Consider the following 8,046-nt stretch of genomic DNA (forward strand, 5'->3'; position numbering starts at 1 on the left):
GAAACAGAGCAGTGTCCCTGCAAACATTGCTTTCACTTTCTGTTAGGACATCTTTTAGAGTGGCCTCTAGTAGTCACTGGCGTAACGTCACCGCATAGAGGTGAGGAGTAGTTAGCCTTTATAGATTTATATAGATATACAGGATATTGGGGAAAATATAACTACAAAAATCAATCAAAGCAATTTGCTTGGATTAGGCCACGTCAACAGATTGAACAGGATGATTCTAACCTGATATAGGGAGAGAGGAGATGTAATCAAATACAATATGTTCTCTTCCGTGTAGATAATTAACTGTAGAGATAACCTCAATTAAACTACGTAATAAACTGGAATACGTTTCTTCCGCTGGGTCTCAAATAACTACTTTTATGATACTAGGAAGGGCTAATGTAATAAATATTGTAAGAAATGAAGTCACCCCTGATTTATAAGGGGGGGGGGGGAGGGGGATGATCATATCTACTTACAAGCAGGGCCGGTGCAAACAACATCAGCGCCCAGGCGGGGGGGAGCCCCGCCACTCACCCACTGGGGAAGGGGGCGCAGCCGCTGCTGACCTGTCCGGGGGTGGGTGTGGGTGTGTGTATGTATGTATGTAGCGCTACAGCCGAGTCGCACGAGGGACGCCGCTGACCTGCTCCAGTGGAGGGGGGGGGAATTTGCATCTTCCGCTCACCAGGCTCCTGGCGCCACTGCTGACCTGCTTGAAAGTGCTGCAATCCAGTGGCCGGCAGGCAAATGCCTAAAGCTGCCTAGTGGTGGCGCCTGCCCTGCTTACAAGCATCAATGTGCTGCAAATAAAGTATTTCTCATCCAGAAGCATATGGCTCTAGCAAGAGCAGCCAAGAAAGAATTCTAGCTACAGCCACAGGTGGCCAACCCACAGTAGAATAATTACTTAGCTATTTCCTGAAGCCTTGACAGGCGAACTAGGCGTTTCCCTGCACTTAAGCATAAAGCTATGGGCACAATTATAACTCTTTTCCACCAAACAAATAACCCGGCTTATTGCCTCTGCACCCTAGGTCAATGTTTGGTGTAAAAGTGTATCTGCATGATAACTGTTGTCCAGTTATCCGGGAATACGACCCTGGTAGCTAACAAGGTCGAACCCGTGAAGGACCTTAGCATACCCTCCAACATGACCCATTCCATTAGGTACAAACTGCTCTGTTCCTGGACTTCCCTGCCAGTGGCAGTTACAGAGGTTGGACTCCACCACAGTCCAGAATTCAAAGAGTGGGGTCACATCAACTGCCAGTGAGTCCAGGACAGTGATGTTTGGGGTGGCAGCTGGTGTGGCTCCCCTTTTTGAATATTATACTGTGCTGCAGGCTCACATCTGTAACTGCCACTGGCAGGGAAGTCCAGAAAAAGAGCATTTTGTACCTAATGGAATGGGCCATGTTGAAGGGTATGCCTTAGTAGCCTGTGGCATAAATAGATGACCGAGACATCCAACCTGGGTCAAGCTGAAAGCTGGCTTGGGATGTTGTCATCTCCTAGCACCGGCAGGGGTAAACCCTCTAGCAACCTTGGTCCAGCATGCAGTGTGAATTGAGTTTCAAGCCACTTTGACACACCTTGAAACAGTGTTCAATTGCCCAGGTTGGTCCCCGGTTTTTGTTGGAAAACGGGTATTAAATAGTCTTTTCGCTTCTTGAGATAGAAGGGAGATTAGACAATGCAAAAAAAACGTTAAATTATTTTTTAGACCAGATTCCATCGAATCCGGAGTGGGAAGGCACAGACTACTCCCTACTCAGCACATGCTTGGTCAATTACATGGCCCTACTAATTAACATATGGAAATTCATGTTGACCCTAAGATCCATGAGCCTCTGGGAAAGGAAGAGGCCACTTGGACCCAGGAGATCTGGTAGTGGTTGCTTCATGTGGCTGAAAGTGAAATGTATTGTTTTAACCTTTATAGCTTCTTATAGTGCCGATGAAAGAGTACTGAAACGTTGACTTGAAAAAGATACAGTATTGTCGTTATTTCATTGGATTGAGACGAGTGCCGCACCTGTCATTGCTCTTTTGAAGCTGTGAGGGCACCATTGCCACTGTTTTCACTTCAGATGAGAGTGTTGTTCCAGAATACTAAAATATATATATAATTTTATTCCCCTCTCTGCGCTCAGAAATTCTAGAGAGCAGCACCTCTAAGGAATCCTCTGTTAGACAGGATCCAAGGGATAGAGAAACAAAAGAATGGGGTTTTAGAGGGCGCTCATATAATAGATCAATTTAAATTATCAATTGATATTTAATGTATAAAACAAGTAAAAAATGTACAATCAAGTAAAAAACCCTTACTAGGGTATTACAAGTATACAGATTCTGATAGATCACAAATGCATGTACAACTCTGGTGGGTTGATCAGTTCGGTCAGTTCGGTCAGTAGAGAAGGCCCAACGCGTTTCGTCATGGTTATGACTTCATCAGGGGCAATAAAGTACCGATACAACTGCAAATCATAACACCAAACAATGAGTACATCCTTTTAAAATAAGAATTATTGTAGAAAAAAGACAAATACACGAACAGGTTGGAGATGGAGAGGAGGAAAAAAAACAAGATTGGTGAATCACCTTAATAAACCTTTGGTGTCACAGATAACCAACTGGTGATAAAGAAGATACATAATAACAGACACATACCTATGTGTGTCCAAACAAAGGGAATCCAGAGTAATATTCTCAAAGTAATTCGGTAAAATCCAAAAACATGCTATACATAAATTTAAAAGAAAATCAGAATATGGTTTTCACAAAATTGCAGATATAACTTCAAAAAAACGGAGCTTGTACATACCAACAGCTCAGATTTTCTTCAAATAGGATTAGCAGAATGGAACCCACAAATATCTATTAATAGAATTGACTGAACTTTAGCAAAACAAGCGGTATACACTCAGAATATGCAAGTTTAGAAAGGCTAAGACAGGTCCAATGACACACTTCAATTAATCAAATACTTACAGAGTGTTCAGGGTAATAGGTGCATACAGCTTGAATCCAATACAGTGAATGAATGGATAGGTGTCTATGCAAGTACAGTATATATAGCACTGGGGGAATGACATCACTTCCGGGTTTAATAATGACAACATTTTTCCCAAGAATTGTAAATGAGAAATTGTCCTTGGTCACTGTCGAGTTGTGTTTCTCCAAGAAATGTCTAGGGAGACTGTGTATTTTGACCTTGTTTTTTATATTCCGCATATGCTCCTGGATCCGGATTTTTGCCTGCCTAATGGTTTTGCCAATGTATTTGAAACACACACACACACAATATCATCACAGATTTCATCCATACCGTTGAAGATATATCACTTAGGGCCAGATGTACTATGCATCGAAAGTGTTAAAATGGAGAGTGATAAACAACCAACCAATCAGCTCCTGCCTGACATTTTTCAAACACAGTCTGTGACATAACAGGTAGGAGCTGGTTGGCTGGCTGTTAAGGCCCCCATACACTAGCCGATTTTGGTCAGATTTCAGCCAGATCAGTCGGATCTGGCCGAAATCGGACCAAAATCGGCTAGTTTTGATGTCCCCTCAGATCCGATGCGCGGTCCCGTGCGCATCGGATCTGCGTCGGGTGGTCGGACCTGCTGCACGTCCGACCACCCGACTTGGGACCTAGTGGGGCGGCGCGGCGGTGGAGGGAGCAGGGGGGGCTGGGGACGCTGCGGGGGACACAGGCGGCATAGAGCCGGGCAGGGGGAGCCGGCCGGGAGCTGTCAGTAATGAATAAAAAAAAAAGCCCATACAATGAATGGGCGGCCTGTGATTGGCTGAGCGCTCTCTCAGCCAGTCAGCAATTGGCTGAGAGAGCGCTCAGCAGCCAATCACAGGCTGCCCATTCATTGTATGGGCTTTTTTTTTTTATTCATTACTGACAGCTCCCGGCCGGCTCCCCCTGCCCTGCTCTATGCCGCCTGTGTCCCCCGCAGCGTCCCCAGCCCCCCCTGCTCCCTCTACCGCCTCGCCGCACAGACGCTGTCCCCAGCAGCGGGGGACACAGACGTGTCCCCCGCAGCGTCCCCAGCCCCCCCTACCGCCTCGCACAGACGCTGTCCCCCGCAGCGTCCCCCGCAGCGTCCCCACGCCCCTGCTCCCACCTCTGTAGGCCCCCCCCCCTGCTCCCCGGGTTTTTTGCATGTGATAAATCGAGACGATTTATCACATGTAAAAAATGGCACATCAAGTGCCAATCTAATCAAGCTCCCCCGGGGAGCAGCCGGGGAAGCTCAGGGGGAAGTCGGGGGCGACTTGTCCTAAGGACAAGTCGCCCTAGTGTATGGGGGCCTTAAATCACTCTCCATTTTATCACGTCGGTACTTGTTTCCTAGCACGGCGCCCGTCGGGTCCCATCGCATACCTTAACTTAAGGTATGCGATGGGACCCGACCGACCCATTTATAATGGCATGCGATGCAACAGACCCGATTTTTACATTGGACCCAATGTTAAATGCCCCCCAGACCCGATTTTTAATTGTAAACCCACCCTGATGGTTAATTATTATGTCAAATGCCCCCCATTGTTAATGCAATGCCACGATCAACGTGAACCCGAAGCGTGGCGAGCGCAGCGGTATGCGTCCTCCGACCTTTTCATACCCCCACTATCCACGTCGGCGTGGAGTTGATTTTATAAAGTGTGGAGAGCGCAGCGAGGCGAGCGGACGTGTAAAGTAATGCGCGTGCGCTCGCCACGCTTCGGGCTCATTGGCTCGCTACGCTCGTCACACGATCTAAAATCAACTCCACACCGACGTGGATAGTGGGGGAATGAAAAGGTCGGAGGACACGTACCGCTGTGCTCGCCACGCTTCAGGTTGACGTTGATCGTGGCGTTAACAATGGGGGGGCATTTCACGTAATAATTACCCATCAGGGTGGGTATACAATTAAAAATGGGGTCTGGGGGGCATTTAACGTTGGTTCCAATGTAAAAATTGGGTCGGTCGCGTCGCATGCGATGCAACCAATTTTTCGGACCCGATGGCATACAATTATAATCGGTGGCGCCGTGCTAGGAAACAAGTACCATCACTTTTGAATCTTAGTACATCTGGCCCTAAGTGCGTACCCAGCTTTAGTATCGTGATATATGTTGCCCTTGGGCTTGATTGTGCCACAAACCCAGAACTGGAAGAGAAGGGAGTCACAGACTACTTTTGCGCCTGCATAATGAAGATGTATCTAGGGACACTTTGCGCCATGTACAAAATAAGTTGTAATAAATCAACTGAGAGGCGTTTGGACGATTTGGTTTTATTTTTATTAACCGCTTGTAACTGTGTTTAACACAAACACTGTACTTAACCTACAATGACCGGGAACGCTTACACAAGTTTATGAATTGCAGAACAGTAAATACAACACACTATCCTGCCAGCTCCTGCAGAACAGAAAAGTGATATCACATCTGCTTTTATTGGGGTGGGTGTGTAATTTACTGCAATGTGTCATAACACAAGGCACGCTAACAAGCTGTTCCTGTGTACTGGATTATTGCCCAATACTACTAATACAATTGGGCCAAACAAAACTACTCTATGCAATGTAATGTGACATGGGTGTACACTGTTATCGGCCCTACACACAGTGATATACAGGCATTTTCTGAGAACTGTTACTTAATTTAACTACATCCCATAAAACCAGTTTACACACAAATCCTGGATCTGACCCGCTATTTGGAACACGGTTCCAAGCCATGTTGGATCCGGGATTTGCACCACTTACACTGCGGTGCCGAACCACAGTGTAAACGGGGGCGGCGCTTGGAGATGACATCATCTCCAGGCGCCGGGACAGCCGAACACCCTGCCCGGACCTACGATCGACGTGCTGACCAAGGTAAGCTGCTGGGCTGCCCCCAGCTCCCGTGCACCCCCCCATCCGCGCAGGTGAATGGATGCTGGACACAGGCATTCATTCACTACACACATCGCTACATGTGTAGGCTCCGATAGTGCTCATTCTAGCTCCCTGCCTCTTTAAAAAAACATACAGTTCCTCTTCCCTGCCTGGAGTGTCACTCTCTGCTGTGGTGCTTCTAGCACAATGTGGTCTGTATTTAAGCACTGATTTGCAGACCAGACCTGTGCTAGAATCACAGCAGAAATTGGCACCCCAGGCAGGGGAGAAGAACTGCACAGGTTGTGAAAGGAGGCAGGGTGCTAGAATGAGCACTACACTGACATACAAATATAAAATAGAGAGTGGTCTGTCACATCTCCATCATGAACAGGGAGAGCTTGAAGGCACCCACCATCAGAAGGGGCCAGGGTTGGTAAGTATAGCCTGGATAGGTCAGATGAGGTGACTTGTCACATCATATACCAGACAGAAATTGCTCTGTATTGCACCTGTTCTTTTATTTTAAAAAAAAAACTTCAGTTTCATGTTCAGACAGCCACCATATTGCCCTGTCACCATACAATACAGAGGGGACCCCCACCCTGCAACATGGATAAGGATAACATGTACAGTATACATTCCATTTGTAGAGCAGCAACATTATTATACAGCAGCACTATAGGCTGGGGGAATGGAGCAGACATGCATTGATAAAAACACTGGGACAGTCAAGGACTTTACTCCTTGATAGGTGACATGTGTATATTTCCTGCATTATCCCATCCCAACCCATGTCCTCATGTCATACCAGGCACACACATTCCTCCTATTAGTCAAGGACACACAGTCACACACACACACAGCACTGCCACTGACTACAGCAGCAGCTTATGATGAGGTACTCCTATCACAGGCCCCGCCCTCGGGGTGACGTCACATTACCAACCCCCTCAAACTAAACCACATGACGGCTGCCTGAGAGAAAGTAGGTAAAAGGTCACAGCTCTGCAGCGTGTGCTTCTGCTGCTGCCATAGGAGGCTGGTGCTGGCTTCGCCAATGCTCTGCAAGGAGGGAGCACAATCCGTGGACCTCATTCAATGGACTCCACACGCATTTCTGCAGATCACATCTACGGTCACACCAAAATCACCATATGATGCCCCCCTGTGAGGCACATGCTACTCCCAAAGGCAATGCTGTCACCATGTCATCATTATACTCTTCTGCTACCATTCACATGTCATTAGTATACTCCTTCTACCATGTTTTATGCAAATTTAAAAAAAAAAGTGCTAGGCAGAAGAGCTTGCAATCAGATGTAGCAGCTGTAATGGATGCAGTCTCTGCATGTGACAGCCTTCTGTAGTTTATAGTCTTTGCAGTAGGATCTCCTAGCAATACAGAACCAATATACTCTGATATATAGACTATAAGTGAGGATAGTACATGCCAGCACTGATGATGGTATGTAGTGTGCCCTGCATCACCAACCTGACATGCCAACATGCACAAGCCCAGAATGAAGTATAAGCACCTCACCTACAACCTGATCTGCATATAATGAGGAGCCCATAACAGACACATTACACAGAACACCACTGCTGGCATAGCCCACACCTGACATTACTGGAGGCCTGTAATTCATCTGCTGTGGGTACAGCATGCAGATTGCTCTTGCAGTGTGACCCCAGTGTGTCAGTCACCCTGTCACCTGCAGATAGTGCATGGTGTCAGCAAGCTGCAGCCTTGGCTCTCACAGCAGACATGCACAGCCAGCAATAGATGCAGGACCATACACTGTAAGGAAGGAAGGACATTGTTACCTGTCTTTACTTATCTCTCCACAAGCTGCAGCCAGGAGCTCTGAAAATCCCCAACCTCTCTCGAGTCTCCCCTGCAACACTAACAGAATGGAGGGTCAGCCCACTGGCCCAGCCCAGCCCAGTCCCTTCCTACTAGAAGGCGGGGCGAGCATTGTTTCCTGTTACACACTGGCTATACACAGGCAGTGCTCACTGCTCAGTGCTGAGGTTTCCTTTTGCAGCAAGGATGGAATTTCATTCAAACTAACAAGTGGGCTGAGCTGAGGAGTTGCTTATGAAACCCTGTATTGTTCCCCTGCTGCTTTATTCTGCTGATGGGAAGGAAATGAGGCTTGTG

General features: G+C 47.2%; 1 protein-coding gene across 2 annotated transcripts in view; it reads right to left on the reverse strand.

Annotated features, from left to right (window-relative positions):
* The window catches only part of LOC146044956 (carnitine O-palmitoyltransferase 1, liver isoform-like), a 68,082-nt gene extending 60,256 nt beyond the window's left edge, over window positions 1–7,826 (reverse strand). For both annotated transcript variants that reach the window (XM_083163633.1, XM_083163632.1), the window contains exon 1: window positions 7,710–7,826. The gene's annotated coding sequence lies outside the window, so the exon portion shown is untranslated. The remainder of the gene's footprint in view (window positions 1–7,709) is intronic.
* Between the last annotated feature and the right edge of the window lie 220 nt (window positions 7,827–8,046).

Source organism: Crinia signifera, chromosome 11, assembly GCF_055691185.1.
Source record: "Crinia signifera chromosome 11, ASM5569118v1, whole genome shotgun sequence".
NCBI lineage: Eukaryota > Metazoa > Chordata > Amphibia > Anura > Myobatrachidae > Crinia > Crinia signifera.